The following is a 17,075-nucleotide window of genomic DNA, read 5'->3' as shown; positions in this document are numbered from 1 at the left end:
CAAAAAATAACCAAATTAAAAAGGTAAAATTTTTTTTAAAAAATTTAATTTTTAACATTTTTTTAATGACCAAAAGCTATTAAGATAATGAGTAATGAGACTCTACATTTTTAAAAGTTAATTTTCAGTTGTTTGGCAGTCATTAAGATTTACCGCACTATTATATCTTAGTTTAGACTTGGTATTTTTAAGCATACCTCTTTTGTGGCGATATTAGTTACTTTCCAGCTGGGCAGAAGAACAAGTTGGCTCTTTTTCAATGATTTCACTGATTGCAGCCAGCGATATACCTTTAATTCGAAGATGTCATATCGCCAGCGAACCAGTAGGAGCAAGCTCCGGATTTTCGCCTTTCACTGTGCATGTACGAATGCCGGAACTTGCTCCTCGACTTCGCCACTATCAACGGTGAGCGCTGCACTGTTATTTTGCAAGCAATTTCTGCCCCAACATGTCAAATAGCATGTGAAGAAGTTTCAAGTCCATCTTTAACAGCCTCATTTGACTTTACTTCTCAAAATGCTTCTGTCCTTTTCTCAGAAGACGATACTCATAAGTGCTTTTGAAGTACAATTTGCATGATGCATTTCACATTTAAATGTAACGATTTGCATCTTAAGTACTGTGCTTTTAACTACTAAAGCGCAAAATGACTAATATGAGATTTTCTGGATTTCTGAAAAAAAACTATCGTTTGCTGAAATCCCATTAGAAAAAAAGATGCAGTATTAAAAAGCACATAATTCATGTTATCAGGCATCATTTAAAACCAATGAACTAAAAAAAAGGAAATTACTATGTTTGAGTGTAGGCGTTGCTGATAAGTGAATTCTACTGTGTAGAACAGAGCTCAGTTCTGAGAGCAAACACTCAACATCAAATATACGGAAATATTATATTCTGCAACCTGAGGTAACTGCCAATTTCTGATCAAAACTAGAAATTATGGCATATCTGGTATTCACGCTGCCATGTTATATATCACACACTACTGGAAGTAGATACATTTACAACAGTGTGGAGTCCTATTACATAAATGCAGAGAAGTAAAAATAAGTAGAGGACTCCATGGGCTCAATTTTGAAATGGTGGCGGATTGGCAGTTGGGGGGGTGGGGGGGCGGGGGTGAAGGTACGTGTGGCAAACCCAAATTTAAAAAAACTTACCTTTTCCGACGCAATTTACAGGCTGGCTGCCAACAGGAGCTGCAATGCCGAGGGTTGGGGGGGGTGGGGGGGAGAAAGTGAGAGAGCGAGACGTCAACCGGGGCTGGAACAGAAGATTGAGGAGGGGAGGGGAAGATTGGGGGGGGGGGAGAGGGAAAGATGGGGGGAGAGGGAAAGATGGGGGAGAGGGGAAGATCGGGGGGAGGGAAAGATCGAGGGGAGAGGGAAAGATCGAGGGGAGAGGGGAAGATCGGGGAGAGAGGGGAAGATCAGGGGGATAGGGGAAGATCGGGGGGGAGGGGAAGATCAGGGGGAGAGGGGAAGATCAGGGGGAGAGGGGAAGATCAGAGGGGGAGATGGGCAGATCGGGGGGAGAGGGGAAGATCGGGGGGAGAGGGAAAGATCGGAGGGAGAGGGGAAGATCAGGGGGAGAGGGGACGATCAGGGGGAGAGGGGAAGATCAGGGGGAGAGGGGAAGATCAGAGGGGGAAGAGGGGAAGATTGGGGGGACATCATGGGGGAGAGGGGAAGATCTGGGGGACATCGGGTTGGAGAGGGGAAGATCAGGGGGAAGAGGGGAAGATCGGGGGCATCAGGGGGGAGAGGGGAAGATTGAGGGGACATCGGGGGGGAAGAGGGGGAGATCGGAGAGGGAGACATTGGACGTCGGAGCAGGGTGGAAAGGTAGGTTTCACCAGGCGTGAATTGGAAGCCGTGGGATAGTCACCCAGGTAAGTTTAAAATTGTTTTAACTACCTAATATGTCATAGGTAAAGTGCCTCAATGAGGTACATTTGGTTCTTTAACTATCATCCCGCTGGCTTTAATTGCTGGCGGGAATTCCGGATTCGGGACGTCCGCGTACACACAGATGCGTCTGTGGGGAACTCAGAAGTCAGCAGAGCCGGCTTCCAAACCCGCTTTGCATTTTTGCAATTTTCACAGCCCCCCCCCCACCCCCAATACACCTGCAATTTAAAATGAGCCCCATATGTGGAACCAAAAATAATCAACGCAGTACAAGTTAACCAGCCAGTGGCACTTTGCCACATTATCATTTAAGACTGTGGTTTGAAACCTTTCTGTATGAAAGACCCTTGCAAATATCGACACATTTGTGTGGCCCCCCTGCTTTACTGATACACTGCTGGAGACCCCTTGTCCTAACTTCAGCAAGACTGCATCAGTTACCAAAAGAGGACTGCTCTAATTGCAGAAAGCTTAGTTTATTACTATAATGCAACAGAGCTAAGTTGCAACTGAGTTTAAAAATATTTTTAAAAATGGAATACAGAATTTTTGAGAGACTGGGCAGGATCTTCTGATAAAGACACACTGGTTCCCTAGTGTAACTCCACTGGATGTCAAATCGTAGCTGTCAGGAAGATTGTTGTGTGAAAAGGAGTAGGGAATAAAATATTGCATTGCAAAAATCAGTTGCATTCAGCAATAGGAATTAATGCATAATGGAAAATGCAGATGAAATTAACTATTAAGTAAACAAAAATAACTACCAACATTAAAAAAACTCTACTTAATCTTTGAGAAGCTTACTTCCACAGGCCAAGCCAGTCCAACATCCATGCATCTGTGAGCTGTGCTAAAGGGGAGGAGTCAGTGAGGAAATCATGGCAGTCATTAATATATTTTACATAGGTCTAATGAGGCTTGCACTGGTCGCCTGTGCAATCTCAAAAAATGGGGAGATTTCTTTCCCACCAAATGTGGCACACTGTATATCAGACATGTGAGACTCCGAGTCTAATTTCACAACCTGCATTCCTGGTTCAAAACTCTGTAAATACATTTGTTTCGTATTATATAGTATTCAAGAAATGCTCAAACGAAGGTGCAATTTACTTTATTCCAGCAAAATAAAAAATTGTTTAGCAGTACCAAGTTCTTTTTTCAAGGAGAAATTTTCTTTTAGCAAATCAGGCGAGAATGTAGGAAAGGGCATCATCAATTGTGACAAACAAACCAGTCAAAATTTGGGAAACCGCATTAACGAGAGATTTGAAACAACGTGCTTTTGTAGCAACTTTCATGTAACAAAACATCCCATGGTGCTTTACAGAGAGGATGGGAACACCTGAGAGAGGGAAGTAGCCAAAAGCACAGTCAACAGGAGGTAGATTTTGTGAATTTTAAAGGAAACGGGGCTTAGGAAGAGACTGTCAGAATGCAGGGACATGATAACTGAATGCTCTGCCACTGATGGTGGACAAATGTGAGGAGTCGCATAACACCAAGTCCAACAGCTTTATTTGAAATCACAAGCTTTCGGAGCTTTGCTCCTTCGTCAGGTGAAGTGAAGAGTTACATAAAGGCACAGCATATATAGTCAGAGAACAATGCCTGGTGATTACAGATAATCTTTCTAACTGCCCTTTATCACACCTCGGCAGAGAGATAATCACAGCAATCAAAGGAGTCAATGGTGTTCAAACAGGTTAGTCAGGGAAACATTACATCCAAGAATACTGAGGTGGGGTCACCAGGGGTCAAATGTAGCAGATGCTGGGGTTTGTATTAAAAACAGATAACTTTTTTTTGCTGGAAATCACTATACAGACCCCAGCATCTGCTACATTTGACCCCTGGTGACCCCACCTCAGTATTCTTGGATGTAATGTTTCCCTGACTAACCTGTTTGAACACCATTGACTCCTTTGATTATCTCTCTGCCGAGGTGTGATAAAGGGCAGTTAGAAAGATTATCTGTAATCACCAGGCATTGCTCTCTGACTATACATGCTGTGCCTTTATGTAACTCTTCACTTCACTTGACAAAGGAGGAAAGCTCCGAAAGCTTGTGATTTCAAATAAAGCTGTTGGACTATAACCTGGTGTCGTGCGACTCCTTACATTTGTCCACCCCAGTCCATCACCGGCATCTCCACATCACTGATGGTGGAGTGTAGGGTGGGTTGAACATACAGTAAACCAGAGACAGAGGAGTGGTTGGTACGCTCTGGGACATAAAGTTGAAAATGATTGCATAGGTAGAGAGGAGAGAGGCATCGGAGTAATTTACATTAATTTCATCATTTTATTTGGATTTTATGACAGTCAGGAGACAACATTTGTCAGAAGACCTCATGTTTCCCTTTGTTATCATGACATCAGATATCAACAAGAGCATTCAAGAACCAGTTAGATTTGCATTTCAGTTTCCGCCATGACAGGCATATGCCATGTATACTGTGACATACCGTTTTATTCTGAAGGTACTGCAGCAGAGATGTCACACTTGGTAAATCAGCTGAAACTCACAGCTGACTGAAATGGTAGGAGATCCAATGATGAGGGAATAGAGCAGCCAGCTGTGAGTCTCACAGCTGATGAAAAATCTCCTGGTCTGAAATCCTGGGAGATGGCAAAACTGGGCAATAGAACTAAACATCACAGCTGATTGTTCTGTTGCAAAACTGCAACCTTCCAGCATTTCAATCTCCTGATATTAAATCAGCTGTGAGACTGCCTTGTTTCACCACCGTCCACACAGAGCTGTGACTTCTGGCTGACTGCTGTTCTCCAACTCTAAGGACTCAGAACCAACTTAATAGTTGATGATCTTACAACAGAGAATCAACCAAACTCCACCTGGTAAATTCCAACATGATTGACTTGCCAGCATGAACTGAACCAGAATGTGCACTGAATGGTGAAGTTTAAGTACCAATTGCAACCCATTAATGGTATTCATTCTTCTGCCAATATGATTGATTAGACAATTTGCTGACAAAAATAATGGATAGGCAATGAAAATCCATGGGGCTTACAGCAGTCTCCTGTTGTAATTTTGATGGGAGACAGATGGAAGTCACTGAAAAATGGCAGAGACCAGGTTGCACCAAATCTCCACTGTTTCTGGGATATCCCAGCTTGCCTTGTCAGGGACAGAACTTCCACCCACTCTTTACATGGCCAATGTCAGGGGGTGGAGCCAGGAGAGGTGACTTGGGATTCATCACTCTGGAGGCTGATACACTCCAGATGGGCGGAAGTGAGTCCCACCGATGGAGGAGAAGAATTCCAGTCAAGTAAGATTTTTTTTTGAAGTTCTTGATTGGCCTCCTTACATATGGTTGGGGTCTGGAGGGGACCTGGCCAACCCTCGCCCCACACCCCATGTTGGGCATGCCCAAAATTTTCTAGCTGTATAGGGAAAATGGGCACTGGAGATATACCCGTGGTGATGCTTGTGCTGGCCTGCTACATGCCAATTTGGTGCCCTCCCACTGACCCCACCATGAACTCCAGTGGGGTCAGCACTGGAGGACAGAAGTGGGTACTATCCCAGTGTAACTGCTGGGATCATGTCGTGTGGATTTTTGAGGCTATATAAAAAAAAATCACAAGGTAAGTACAAATGTGCAAGGCCATTCAGCCCATCTCAATTCATCCATCCAAAAGATCCTAACATCTCCTTATTGTAGCATCCAGTTGTATCTTAAATGATTACAAGGATTTTGCCTCCAATATTCTATGTGGAAGTATATTCTACATGTAGATCACTCTTTGTGTGAAGACGAATTTCCTGATATCTGTCTTAAAATTACCTAATTTGAACCTGTGTCCACTATTTCCAGTCCCACAGTTTAATTTGAAGTAATATTCTGGATTAACTTTATTCTACGCTCTTAACAATCTTATATACCTCTGTAAGATCAGCTCTCAGACACCTCCCTTCTGGAATGAAAAACCTAAATCTCTCCAATCTTTCCTCGTAACTCATGGGTCTGCTGTGCATTGTTTCCAGCACTTGAATGCTCTTAACAATCTTGTTAATTTCTTGACAATCAAAACTTAAAAAAAAAAATTCTTGGGACATGGGCAACACTGGTAAGGCAGTAATATTGTCTATCCCTAGTCACCCTGAGAGGATTTGGAATCAATCATGCAATGCGACTGAAGTCATATGTAGGCCAGACTGAGAAATGGCGACAGGTTTCCTTTGCTAAAGGACATTAATAAATCAGTTAAGTTTTTATAAATTTCTGGTAGTTTTCATGGTCATATTTCCAGTGCCAACCCACAGATTTCTTCAATTGCCATGGTGTTATTTGAATTCACAACCTCTAAATTGCTAGTCCAGTGCTACCCTTGGAGCACTGTGCACAGTTCTGGTCTCCATATTATAAAAAGGACATAGAGACATTGGAGAAGGTGCAAAAAAGATTCATAAAGATGATAAACTTATCAGGAAAGGCTGGATAGGCTGGGGCTCTTTTCTCTAGAAAAGAGAAGGCTGAGGGGATAGAGGTCTTTAAGATAATGAAAGGGTTTCATGGGGTAGACGTAGAGAAAATTTTTCCATTTGTGGGGGAGCCCAAAACTAGAGGTCATAAATTTAAGATAGTCATTAAAAATCCAAAAGGAAATTCAGGAGAAACTTCTTTACCCAAAGAGTAGTAAGAATGTGGAACTCACTACCACAAGGAGTAGTTGAGGCAAATAGCATAGATGCATTTAAGGGGAAGCTAGATAAACACATGAGGAAGAAAGGAATAGAAGAGTATGCTGATAGGGTTAGATAAAGTAGGGAGGGAGGAGGCTTGTTTGGAGCATATATGCTGGCATAGAACAGTTGGGCCAAATGGCCTGTTTCTATGCTATAGACACGATGGGAATGATTTTAGCATGGAGGCAGGAAGTTAGCGGGTGGTTAAATAATCGCGTGGAAAACCCGAAAGTAATCTGAGCACGTCGGATTGTGCGATCACAACTCAATTGAAGGCACTTAATTTTACTTCCGGGTTTCACGTCTCTAAGCTGTGCAGTGGGTGTAATGTGCACCCGCATGACGCGATTTAAAGCCCACTATTTAAAGGGCCAATGTAAAAATGGATTTTAAACGAGAAAGGAGGAAAAAGCGAAATGGAAGGGCATAGAGGAAAGGCAGCACCCAAGTTCTCGGTCGCCTCCATTGAGATACTAGTGGCTGCTCTGAGAAACAGGAGGGAGATGTTATACCCAAGTCATAGGAGGACGAAACCTGCTTCTGCCACCAAGAAGGCATGGCTGAAGGTGGCAGAACAAGTCAGCAGCAGAAGAACAGTGCCCAGGTCTTGGCTGCAGTGTAGGAAGCGTTTTAATGACCTAACCAGGTCAGGAAAAGTGATTACATTTGTTGAATCACCCACATCCTGTGTTGTGCAACACACCCCTCACACCCCCACTCACTCTGTGTTGGCATGCCTACTCCATCACATAACTCCTTACACCCAGTTAAGTTGCAACATCAACCATCCTTCACTTTCTATGTACTTCCTCACCTCCCCATTTATGCACCAACCACTGCCATTCACCCCAATCCAGGTGCATTGTGATGTATTTGTCTGATAGTCACTCTCTGATGCATCTGTTTCATTGTCAGCCTCACCCAAAGCAATGCATCCATTGAGTGAAAATATCACCGTCAGTCACTCACAGGCTGTTCTTTCTCCCCTTTTAGAAGAGTGCGCAAAACACAAGGGAGAGGGCCAGAACTGGAGGAGGTCCACCATAAATAGCGGAGCTGACAGATGTGGAGGAGGGGATCATATAAATAAGTGAGACATTGCATGCCTATCCATTGGATATGGAGAGACTGGGAACCTGTTGATGGCTGGTGACAGAACTTTAACATCTTTCACACACATGATGAGTTGATTTTATCAATGAGTGAACTGTGCCAGACCTCAGTGTGGTTGAAGGACTGTTTTGTGCAAGGGGAAAAGGGAGGGCATGGTAGTAGCAGCAGTAGTGGTGGTTGTTCCTGGTGGCCTGAGTATGTCAAATTCTTCACATTGCACATCTCATTATGAGAGCCGATTAGATACGAGAGCATCCCTGGCAGCAATGTGCGCGGCTGCTCGGGCGATGGGTTCCCCATCTTCATTTTCCTCCTCCTGCTCCTCATCCTCCTCCTCCTCCTCAATGTTGGTGCTAGCAGAAGATGCTTGATCACCACATTCGACCTCCTCCACCTGTAACCCTCCCTGCTGCGCTATGTTGTGCAGGGCGCAGCACACGTCGATTATTCAGGACACCCTCGCTGACGAGTACTGAACGCTACCCCATGTCTATCCAGATACCTGAAGTACATCTTCAACATTCCATGACTTGGTGACGTGGCTCTGGTTGAACCGCTGCTGTGCCTCACTGGTGCGGTTTCTCACAGTTGTCATGAGCCACATCTGCAGGGGATATCCCGTGTCTCCAAAGAGCCAGCCCTTAAGTCTGCCTCCTGGAAGAGTACTGGAATGTTGGACTCGTACAAAATGAATGAATCATGACAGCTGCCAGGGAATCTGGCACTTATCTACAGAAATCTCTTCAGGTGGTCGCACACCAGCTGTGCATTGATGGAGTGATATCTCTTTCAGTTTATGAAATCTTCTAGCTCATGTGGAGTTCCTCAGATTGCTATGTGTGTGCAATCGATTGCGCCCTGCATCTGTGGGAAGCCAACCAGAGAGGCAAAACCCACTGCCCTCTCAGTCTTGCTGATGTCATCGCAGGGGAAGTTGATGTAGTCGGATGCCCTGGCAAACAAGCCTCCGTCACCTGTCGTATGCACTTATGTGCAGATGACTGACACATCCTGGAAATGTCACTGGTGGCAGGCGCGCTGGAAGGATCCGGAGGTGAAAAAATTGAGAACAGTGGTGACTTTAACTGCGACGGGCAATGCGTGGCCACCAGGTCCAGCCAGGAGCAGCTCTTCCTGAAGGAAGCTGCAGATGTCTGTGACCACCTGCTGACTCAATCTGAGCCTGCTTAGGCATTGCTCCTCAGAGAGGTCCAGAAAGCTCAGCCTCTGCCTGTACACCCTCTCATGCGGGTAGTGCCTCCTGCAACGTCGGCCCCTCTGTTGGTCTCCTCTCTGCCCTTCTCCAGTTCCTTGTTGAGTTGCACTGTCTTGTGCATCTGCAGATCCCATAACTGCACACCATGCCTGCCGTGGATGGTGATGTTCCTCCTCCTCAGATGTACTATGGAATAGATCCATTGTGCATTCAGTTTGAGTGGTTCCAAAATGTTGATAAATTTGTTTGAGCACAAGAATTCTCAGTGTCACCAAAGAACTTCCAGCCAAACATTTGCCTGAGAGAACTGAATGCCCATCTGTAATACCTCACCTTTTATTGAGATGTGTCAATCACTGGTTTAAAGGGCCAAATGAGCTTCGGCTGCATCTCACCTCCGTTTCAATGGCGTGTTTCAGAAGCCATGGGAAACATGTTCAGGAGAAGTTAAATCAGTTTCTGGTGCAGAATCCACAACAAGTTAAGTACCTCAAGTGTTTCAATTACTTAAATTGCCCCTTTAACTATCGGCCCGCTGGCTTTAAATAGGGACGGGAATTCCAGGTTTCTGTTGCGCGCTTGCATCCTAACCCACCTGGATTAAACCCAGAAGTGGGTGCTTTGGAGCCAGGATGCGGTACCACTGAAGAAATCAACTATTTTTACTACACACCTGCCCCCAGCCCATCTGTTCTTGGGGATTATAATTATCCCTGACGTAACGCGATAAACCACTGGACTACCATACCTGGATGCAGTACTCAAGATTTATGATCAGAGCACTATAAAGGTTGAACACCACCTCTTCTGACTTGCATTCTACTGTTTTGGCTACAGAGTTCAACATCCTATTGGCATTGCTGATTGGTGCTCTGCATTGGTTGGATAAGTTTAGTGTTGAGTCCTCTTAGACTCCTAGGTCTCTTTCAACATCATCCTTAGATACCTCAACACCATTAATGAAGTACACATGTGATCTATTTCCCTTCCTATGTATAGCATTTTACACTTGTCTGCATTAAATGTCATCTGCCATGATAAACTTGCAGAATGGGCGTGTATTTGGCAAATTAATTTCAATCTAGATAAATGTGAGGTGGTGCATTTTGGTAGGAAGAAGAAGGAGGCCAAATACTGCTTAGATAATAAGAGTCTAAACAGGGCAGAGGAGCAAAGGGATCCAGGGGTACAGATACACAAATCACTAAAAGTAGCGACGCAGGTTAATAAGGCCATAAAAAAGGCAAACCAAGAACTGGGGTTCATTTTTTGCGGGAAAGAATTGAAAAGCAAAGAAGTTAAACTTGTACAGAACCTTGGTTAGACCACACTTGGAGTATTGTGTTCTGATCTCCATCTTATAAAAAGGATATAGAGACTTTGGAGAAGGTGCAAAAAAGATTCACAAGGATGATACCAGAACTGAGAGGATATACTTATCAGGAAAGGCTGAACAGGCTGGGACTCTTTTCTCTAGAAAAGAAAAGTCTTAGGAGTGACCTGACAGAGGTCTTTAAGATAATGATAGGAGTTGATAGGGTAGACGTCAAAAAAACTTGTGAGGGAGTCCAAAACTCGAGGTCATAAACATAAAATAGTCGCTAATAAATCCAATAGGGAATTCAGGAGAAACTTCTTTACCCAAAGAGTGGTAAGAATGTGGAATGCGCTACCACAAGGAGTTGTTGAGGCAAATAGCATAGATACAGTTAAGCGGAAGCTAGATAAACACATGAGAGAGAAAGGAATAGGAGGGTATGCTGATAGAGTTAGATGAAGTAGGGTGGGAGGAACCGCATGTGGAGCATAAATGCCAGCATAGACCAGTTGGGCTGAGTGGCCTGTTTCTGTTGAAGTTTAAATGTAACTTGATTGCTCTGTTCACTTGCACATCTTGTCCAACTCATTCTGTAAATTCTGAGCTGCCTCCTCCTATTCCACTACCCCTCCTGGTTTGATATTGTGTGCAAATTTGACCACTTTGCATTAAGTTTCTGAATCCAGGTCAGTGGTCCCAACAACAAACCATGAGCTCCACTCTGCACTTACTGACATGACTCCTCTCATGAGTTTCCATTGTTTCCTATCCTTCAGCCAGTTTCTTATCCATTACCAGGGTGTACCCTGAGTCCCCATAGCTCTGAGTTTAATTAATAACTGTTTGTGTAAAACTTTACCAAAAGTCAAGGTACACCACAGTCCATGTAGGTTGCCACTTCCTCAAAGTCATCGAGGAGGTTGGTCAGACATGATCTTTAATTATCACGGCATCACAGTATGATACAGTGCAGAAAGAGACCATTCGGCCCATCGTGCCTGTGCCAGCTCTTTGGTAGAGCTATCCAACTAGTCCCACTCCCCTGCTCTTTCCCCATAGCCCTGTAAATTTATTCCCTTGAATTATTTATCCAATTTCCTTTTGAAAGTTATTGTTCAATTTGCTTCCACCACCCTTTCAGGCAGTGCATTCCAGATCATTACAACTCGCTGCGTAAAAAAAATGTATCCTCATGTTGCCTCTAGCTCTTTTGCCAATCACCTTAAATCTGATCCCTCTGGTTATTGACCCTCCTGCCACTGGAAACAGTTTCTCCTTATTTACTCTATCAAAACCGTTCATGATTTTGAAGACCTCTATCAAATTTCCTCTTAACCTTCTCTGTTGTAAGGAGAACAACCCCAGCTTACATAAGAACATAAGAACATAAGAAATTGGAGCAGGAGTAGGCCAATCGGCCCCTCGAGCCTGCTCCGCCATTCAATAAGATCATGGCTGATCTGATCCCAACCACATATCTAAAGAACACAAGAAGTCGGAGCAGGACCCGGCCACATAGCCCCTGGGCCCTCTCCGCCACCCACAGGGCATTGACCGATCCGAACTCAGCTTCATGTCCAATTTCCTGCCCGCTCCCCATAACCCCTAATTCCCTTTACTTCTAGGAAACTGTCTATTTCTGTTTTAAATTTATCTAATGATGTAGCTTCCACAGCTTCCTGGGGCAGCAAATTCCACAGACCTACCACCCTCTGAGTGAAGAAGTTTCTCCTCATCTCAGTTTTGAAAGAGCAGCCCCTTATTCTAAGATTATGCCCCCTCGTTCTAGTTTCACCCATCTTTGGGAACATCCTTACTGCATCCACCCGATCAAGACCCTTCACAATCTTATATGTTTCAATAAGATCGCCTCTCATTCTTCTGAACTCCAATGAGTAGAGTCCCAATCTACTCAACCTCTCCTCATATGTCCGCCCCCTCATCCCCGGGATTAACCGAGTGAACCTTCTTTGTACTGCCTCGAGAGCAAGTATGTCTTTTCTTAAGTATGGAGACCAAAACTGTATGCAGTATTCCAGGTGCGGTCTCACCAATACCCTATATAACTGCAGCAATACCTCCTTGTTTTTATATTCTATCCCCCTAGCAATAAAAGCCAACATTCCGTTGGCTTTCTTGATCACCTGCTGCACCTGCATACCAACTTTTTGATTTTCTAGCACTAGGACCCCCAGATCCCTTTGTACTGCAGTACTTTCTAGTCTCTCGCCATTAAGAAAATAACTTGCTCTCTGATTTTTCCTGCCAAAGTGCATAACCTCACATTTTCCAATATTATATTGCATCTGCCAAATCTCCACCCACTCACCCAGCCTGTCTATATCCCCTTGCAGGTTTTTTATGTCCTCCTCACTCTCTACTTTCCCTCCCATCTTTGTATCATCTGCAAATTTTGATATGTTGCACTCGGTCCCCTCCTCCAAATCGTTAATATAGATTGTAAAGAGTTGGGGACCCAGCACCGACCCCTGTGGAACACCACTGGTTACTGGTTGCCAGTCCGAAAATGAACCATTTATCCCAACTCTCTGCTTCCTGTTCGATAACCAATCCTCCACCCATGCCAGAATATTACCCCCAATCCCGTGATTTTTTATCTTAAGTAATAATCTTTTATGTGGCACCTTGTCGAATGCCTTCTGGAAGTCTAAATACACTACGTCCACTGGTTCCCCTTTATCCACCCTGTACGTTATATCCTCGAAGAACTCAAGCAAATTTGTCAGACATGACTTCCCCTTCATAAAGCCATGCTGACTTTGTCCTATTAAATTATGCTTATCTAAATGTTCCGTTACTGTCTCCTTAATAATAGACTCCAAAATTTTACCCACCACAGATGTTAAGCTAACTGGCCTATAATTTCCAGCCTTCTGCCTACTACCCTTTTTAAATAACGGTGTTACATTAGCAGTTTTCCAATCTGCCGGGACCTCTCCTGAGTCCAGGGAATTTTGGAAAACTATCACCAAAGCATCCACAATCCCTACTGCCACTTCCCTCAAGACCCTAGGATGGAAGCCATCAGGTCCAGGGGATTTATCCGCCTTGAGTCCCATTATTTTACTGAGTACCATCTCCTGAGTGATTTTAATCGTATTTAGCTCCTCCCCCCCGAGAGTCCCCTGTTTGTCCAGTGTTGGGATATTCTTAGTGTCCTCTACTGTAAAGACTGAAACAAAATATTTGTTCAGCATTTTTGCCATCTCCATGTTTCCCACCATTAATTTCCCGGTCTCATCCTCTAAGGGACCTATGTTTGCCTTAGCCACCCTTTTTCTTTTTATATAACTATAGAAACTCTTGCTAACTGTTTTTATATTTTTTGCTAATTTCTTTTCATAATCTAACTTCCCTTTCTTAATCAATCCTTTAGTTACTTTTTGCTGTCTTTTGAAGAATTCCCAATCTTCTATCCTCCCACTAAGTTTGGCTACCTTATATGTCCTTGTTTTTAGTCGGATACTATCCTTGATTTCTTTACTTAGCCACGGATGGCTGTCATTTCTTTTACACCCTTTTTTCCTCAGTGGAATATATTTATTTTGAAAGTTGTAAAATAACTCCCTAAATGAACACCACTGCTCATGTACCGTCTTACCCTTTAATCTATTTTCCCAGTCCACTTTAATCAATTCCGCTCTCATACCATCATAGTCTCCTTTATTCAAGCTCAGTACGCTTGTTTGAGAATCAACCTTCTCACCCTCTAATTGGATATGGAATTCAACCATGTTGTGGTCGCTCGTTCCAAGGGGATCCTTAACTAGGACATTATTAATTAATCCTGACTCATTACACAGGACCAGGTCCAAGGTTGCCTGCCCCCTTGTAGGATCAGTTACATAATGCTCAAGAAATCCATCCCTGATGCACTCAATGAACTCGTCCTCAAGGCTGCTCTGCCCAATTTGATTTGTCCAGTTAATATGATAATTAAAATCCCCCATAATTATGGCTGTTCCCTTATTACATGCCCCGACTATTTCCTGATTAATACTTCTTCCAGCAGAGTTGCAACTATTAGGAGGCCTATATACTACGCCCACTAATGTTTTTTTCCCCTTATTATTCCTTATCTCCACCCAAACTGTTTCATTATCTTGATGCTTTGTCCCAATATCATTTCTCTGTATTACAGTGATTCCTTCCTTTATTAACATAGCCACCCCACCTCCCCTTCCTTCCTGCCTGTCCTTCCTGATTGTTAAATACCCTGGCATATTTAATTCCCAGTCGTTGTCACCCTGCAGCCATGTTTCTGTAATGGCCACAAGATCATACCCATACGTAGTTATTTGTGCCGTTAACTCGTCCATTTTATTACGAATGCTACGTGCATTCAGATAAAGAACTTTCAAATCTGTTTTGTGACGCTTAGTTCCTGCTTTTTCCTTTTTTAACACTTTACCTATTACTCCATACCTTCTGTCCCTTCCTGTTACGCTTTCCTCTCTCTCCCTGCTCAGGTTCCCAACCCCCTGCCACTTTAGTTTAAACCCTCCCCAACAGCACTAGCAAACACTCCTCCTAGGACAGCGGTCCCGGCCCTGCCCAGGTGCAGACCGTCCGGTTTGTACTGGTCCCACCTCCCCCAGAACCGTTTCCAGTGTCCCAGGAATTTGAATCCCTCCCCCTTGCACCATTCCTCTAGCCACGTATTCATTTGAAATATCCTCCTATTTCTACTCTGACTAGCACGTGGCACTGGCAGCAATCCTGAGATTACTACCTTTGAGGTCCTATTTTTTAATTTACCTCCTAACTCCCTATATTCTGCTTTTAGGACCTCATCCCCTTTTTTACCTATATCGTTGGTGCCTATGTGCACCACGACAGCTGGCTGTTCGCCCTCCCCCTCCAAAATGTTCTGTAGCCGCTCCGAGACATCCTTGATCCTTGCACCAGGGAGGCAACACACCATCCTGGAGTCTCGGTTGCGGCCGCAGAAACGCCTGTCTATTCCCCTTACAATTGAGTCCCCTATCACTATAGCTCTGCCACTCTTTTTCCTCCCAGCCTGTGCAGCAGAGCTACCCGTGGTGCCAGGAAGTTGGCTGCTGCTGCCTTCCCCTGATAAGTCATCCCCCCCAACAGCATCCAAAGTGGCATATCTGTTTGAGAGGGGGATGGCCACAGGGGACCCCTGCACTACCTGCCTGCATCTCTTACTCTTCCTGGTGGTCACCCATTCACTTCCTGCCTGTATACCCTTTACCTGCGGTGTGACCAACTCGCTAAACGTGCTATCCACGAGTTTCTCTGCATCGCGGATGCTCCACAGTGAGTCCACCCGCAGCTCCAGCTCCGAGATACGATCGGTCAGTAGCTGCAGGTGGACACACTTCCCGCACACATGGTCGGCAGGGACACTGGTAGTGTCCATGACTTCCCACATCTTGCAGGAGGAGCATATCACGGGTGCGAGGTCTGCTGCCATGACTTGCCTTAGCTGAGTTACCCCTTCTCCAGTCTCTCTACATAACTGAAGTCCATCAGCCTTGATACCAATCTAGTAAATCTCTTCTGCACCCTCTCCAAGGCCTTGACATTCTTCCTAAATTGTGGTGCCCAAAATTAAACACAAGATTCCAGCTGAGACCTAATTAGTGTTTTATAAAAGATTAGCATAATTTCCCTGATTTTTTACTCTATGCCTCTATAATAAGGCATATTAATACACTTTTTTAACTGCCTTCTCAACTTGTCCTGCCACATTCAAAGATTTGTGTATGTGCACCCCCAGGTCTCTCTGTTCCTGCATTCCCTTTAAAATTGTACTATTTAGTTTATACTGCCTCTCCTCATTCTTCCTACCAAAATGTATCACTTCACACTTCCCTGCATTAAATTTAATCTGCCATGTGTCTGCCCATTTCACCAGTCTGTCTACGTCCTCCTGAAGTCTGTTACTATCCTTTACATTGTTTACCACATTTCTGAGTTTCCAATTGTGTCACTGTAATTTGAATTGTTCCATATACTGATCACCAAATATTCAGTTTCTGACTAATAATATTCATTTGACACTTGTCCATTAATACTATTTCAAACATGTATATATAGTTAATCAATGACCCAGAAATTGCTTTTAAAATAACAGTGAGCCTAACAGCGCTCAGTGTTATTAAGAGCGAAATCGAAGAACAAGTTCCAGTGACCGCACATGCGCAGTCAAACGCGGAAATCTGGAACTTGTTCTTCCTGGTTCGCCTTAAAGGGATATCGCAATTGCAATCAATACAATCAATGGACAGCAACAACTTGCTCTCCGCCCAGCTGGAAACAAACTAATCTCGCCACAAAACAGGTACACTCAGTTTTTTAAGTTTAAACTAAGCTTCAACAGCATGGTAAGTCTTAGTGCCTATCAAACAACCTCTCTGGTGCTAAAAATTATCTTTTAAAAATGTGGAGTCCCATTACTCCTGATTTTAATAGTTTTTGACATTTAAAAAGAAAACACTTTTAAATTAAAAAATGTTTAACTTTTTAAAACTTTTTCCTTCTGTCTCTTTTATCTCAGTCTTTTAATCTTATCCTCTCTTTATTTCACTTTCTCTATGTCATTTCATACTACCTTATTGGGCACATCTGGGTTTTTAATGTGCGCTGTTTGTGAATGAACTGCACTTCCTGGTTCTCATAGCGTGGCTTGCTTCAAGCTGATTGGTTGAGGGGTCGCAGCGCTCCTTTCACCACTCACACAGCCCAGGAAAGAACGGCTGTTCTCTGAACTCGCAGTTTACGGAAATTGTCACCAAAAAAACGTGG

The 17,075-nt window shown here is 43.9% G+C and overlaps 1 protein-coding gene across 1 annotated transcript in view; it reads right to left on the bottom strand.

Moving 5' to 3' along the window:
- Positions 1-17,075, bottom strand: part of LOC137332600 (zeta-sarcoglycan) — a 424,722-nt gene that overhangs the window by 372,385 nt on the left and 35,262 nt on the right. The window lies entirely within an intron of this gene.

Source organism: Heptranchias perlo, chromosome 1 (genome assembly GCF_035084215.1).
Source record: "Heptranchias perlo isolate sHepPer1 chromosome 1, sHepPer1.hap1, whole genome shotgun sequence".
Lineage (NCBI taxonomy): Eukaryota > Metazoa > Chordata > Chondrichthyes > Hexanchiformes > Hexanchidae > Heptranchias > Heptranchias perlo.
This window is presented reverse-complemented; position numbering and strand designations above follow the sequence as displayed.